Raw genomic sequence first — 3,842 nt, 5'->3', positions numbered from 1 at the left:
TAAAAAGATGAATTAATACCTTTTGCAGAAATTTGGAAGGAATTGGAGCCCACTATCCTGAGTGAAGTATCTGAAGAGTGGAAAAACAAACACCACGTACACTCTCTAATAAATTGGACCTAACTGATGGGCACACATATGCACAGAGGGAAGGAAAAGTCATTGGAAATCAAGCAGGGGAGAGGCGGGAGGAGAAGAGGGGCAAAAACCTACCTAATGGGTACAATGAACACGTTTTGGGTGATGGGCACACTTCTAGCCCATGACTCAAGCCATGTAACAAAAACATTTGTGCCCCTTTAATATTTTGAAATTAAAAAGAAAGAATGTAAAATGGTATCTTTTCTAAAAGAAAATTCTTCTTCCAATGATCATACACATTCAATGCTTCTGAGAGCAGCACTTCACCAGGGTAGGCATAGCTTTCACACTGAAGAAAAGTTTACAGTGTTTGTCTTCTAGTAACTTCAGCGAATAAATCAGAAAAGAAAATCTCCCTATTGACAACGGCATCCCTTAGTGTGAAAACTTTGCATATGCCCTATTTTAAAGCACTGCTGATAGAGATGAACATAGACAAATGACAGCATTGTTTCAAATTTCATGTGCACATACAAAAATATCCACTGTTACTGCATTGATGCTTCTGCCTGGCTAGTAGACATTTGAAGATATGTCAGTGGTGTCCAGGTCTCTGATGCATGATGACAGCATCACTGATGCACGTGCCAGCAACGTTCTTGCTGTAATGTCTAAATGGTAGTGAACAGGCTTAATGGTGCCTAACATAGGCTTAAAGAGTAAGCAAGAAATAAAATAATAACAATAGTAATAGTACTAATGATAATAACATCTATTTAATGATGTTATTTCTATATGGCAGGTATTCTGCTAAGTGCTTTAAATATATTATCCCAGTTAGTTTAATAAATCCCTTATGCAGTAAATATTATCACCTCCATTTACATATGACAAAAATAGGAGCTCAGAGTGGCAAAGTAACTTTCTCTAGGTCAGATAGCTAGTCCCTGGCAGAGAATTCAAAGGCATATCTGTCTGACTCTAAAGACTGTGCTTCTAATCACTATGCAACACTTATTTTTAAAATATACCCGTAGTTTTTCCTCCCTGGCTGCTTGAGGATCAAGCGCCATCATGAATGACACAGTAACTATCCGGACCAGGAAGTTCATGACGAACTGACTACTCCAGAGGAAACAAATGGTCATCGATGTCCTTCATCCTGGGAAGGCAACAGTACCAAAGACAGAAATTAGAGAAAAACTAGCCAAAATGTACAAGACCACACCAGATGTCATCTTTGTATTTGGATTCAGAACTCACTTTGGTGGTGGCAAGACAACTGGCTTTGGCATGATTTACGATTCCTTGGATTATGCAAAGAAAAATGAACCCAAACATAGGCTTGCAAGGCATGGCCTGTATGAGAAGAAAAAGACATCAAGAAAGCAGTGAAAGGAACGCAAGAACAGGATGAAGAAAGTCAGGGGGACTGCAAAGGCCAATGTTGGTGCTGGCAAAAAGCCGAAGGAATAAAGATTCTGCAGTGATGTTATCTGCAGCCGTCGTGTGGATTTTTCACAAGAAGATTAATAAACTTAAAAACTTAAAAAAATGTATATATACCTGTAGACAAATAAACATGAAAATATGAAAGAAAACCAGAATGAGAAAATATTAAGGATATAATGGTTTTCATAGATATGCAAGTTTAATATCAGACTATACAGTACAAATCAAAACAATGGTTTTACTGAAGTGAATGTCTATCAACCATCTATCTATATATCTATTAATATCTATCTATGTAATCTATTTATCTATCCATCTATCTCTAGCTATCTATCTATATACCTGTCTGTCATCCACTTGTCTCTCTGTCATCTATCTTATCTATCTACCTATTTACTTATCTATCTATTTTTACCTACCCAGCATCTCTTCTTTATTATACAAAATCACAGCATGAAAATGTTAGGCAGGCTGAACAGAGAACCTCCCTCTCCTAGCAGAGTGATTGACCAGTTATGGGCACATGATAAGTAGGGCCAGTCAGTCTTTGTGGTTGGATTGATCTGAACACAGAGGGAAAAGGAAGTATCCTGATCTTTCTGAGACCATAAGTGCCAACTGCTATGTAAATCTGTAGGTGCATTGAGCCATTTTTTGCTGTCCAGGGAGAAAGCCTGCTTAGGCATGAGGCCAACAAAGAGACTAGAGATGGCCTAAAGAAATAGGCCTTATGATATTATTTTAATTCCAAGGCCATCTCTGTTGGGAGCTTATGCCATCCCTTAGATATTCAAGAAGGATGAATCAAAATTACTCTTTTTCCCCCTTAAGGTATTAATAGTTCAAGATAGGCTTCTTTCTAAGGCAAAGAGCACTGTCTCATCTCCATTTAAACCATGTCCATTTATATTTTTCTGAAGAGTTCGTACTTTCTCCTATGTCCACTTTTTTGTGTGTGCTCTTTCTGCATTGCCAGCCCCCAATCTCCCTTTTGGAAAGATGAGTAATATAGAGTACCCAAGGACAAAAAATCTGGTACCTTTAATGGAAGGTATTGAGTATATTGATCTAACAGATGAGATTCTATCTGCATGCTTGAGAACAAAAAAGTACCATAAAATTAGCTAGCTGTTGTCCCAAAAATCAGACTATGAGGATATCAAGCATTAAAATCTGAAATATAAATGCATTATAGCAAAGTTAGCCAAAACATGTTTGAGCATGCTTTAGCTATGATCATCACATAAGCCTAGTTTAATTCCTTCAGGCTGCCATAATAGTATTTCTTACATATCTATTCCAGAACTCCCAAGAATTGCACATTTCTCTGTGTGATATTCACTTGAGGAATTTGACTCCGACATACAATATAATCGTTGATAATTGAATGATGCCTCAGCTGAGTTAATGTTTTTACTAGTAAGATTTAAGTAAACATTAACATTTTAGTAGCAAATTCAGTATAGTATTTGGCTTATTCATTAATAAACATTTGTCAAATGATTTATATGGGTAAGTACTAGTAGAACAAAAAGTATTTTCCTCCTATAGGCTTTCTGTAATATTACAAGGGGTGTAGTACTGGCTATCATTGTGGAAACAAGGAATATTATTTCACTCTAGATGGAAATTAAATCTGCAGAGTTATGAGATGTATCATGTAAAGCTCTCAATGAGACATATTAACAGGATGCCTGTTGAGTATTGATTTGTAATTAAATATACAAATATTAAAAGACCATTGGGTAATAAAATAAGGTATCTGTGAAACTATCATGTATAATGCTTGACACTGAAAGTTTTTCTTGGATGCAGCTAGAGTGAGTTAAGAATGGAATCAATTTTAAGATGTTTTGAAGGAAAGAATTTTTTTCCATAAATTAGATTAGGAAATACAAGTTTTTGGTTTCGAAGAAAAGCTGATTCAGTTTACTTAAAATCAGGAAAGTAGTTCTTGTAAAAGAAAGGGATACTTTTCTCATGGGAAAAGCCAAATAAGATTAATTATTGGTGAAACGTAGGCATCAAACTCTCAAACTCTCATTTGGTTACTAGCGAAAATGATTTATTTAGAGATTGTTACTGAAGTGCTTCCAATTTGCCTTAAAAAGTGGCTTTTTGAATCATTTCTGAAGAATTGGTTTGAGAATAATGAAGATAAATAAAAAGACAAGTCAGAAGGACATGTGGAATTCAGGCAATATATGGAGATTATTCTTGGAAAATCATTCAGCTTTTAATCTCACTGGGTTTTAATTCACAGAAGTTGATAGAAGCTTCACTCCTTACCGAGTATCTGAATGGATTAT

The 3,842-nt window shown here is 35.8% G+C and overlaps 1 pseudogene; it reads left to right on the top strand.

The window, feature by feature from the left end:
- The first annotated feature begins 1,127 nt into the window (after positions 1-1,127).
- LOC138383863 (small ribosomal subunit protein eS24 pseudogene) lies at positions 1,128-1,608 on the top strand (annotated as a pseudogene).
- The last annotated feature ends 2,234 nt before the right edge of the window (positions 1,609-3,842 follow it).

This window comes from Eulemur rufifrons, chromosome 6 (genome assembly GCF_041146395.1).
Source record: "Eulemur rufifrons isolate Redbay chromosome 6, OSU_ERuf_1, whole genome shotgun sequence".
In the NCBI taxonomy this organism is placed as follows: Eukaryota; Metazoa; Chordata; class Mammalia; order Primates; family Lemuridae; genus Eulemur; species Eulemur rufifrons.
The sequence above is the reverse complement of the archived record's forward strand: the minus strand, read 5'-3'. Positions and strand labels throughout refer to the sequence as shown.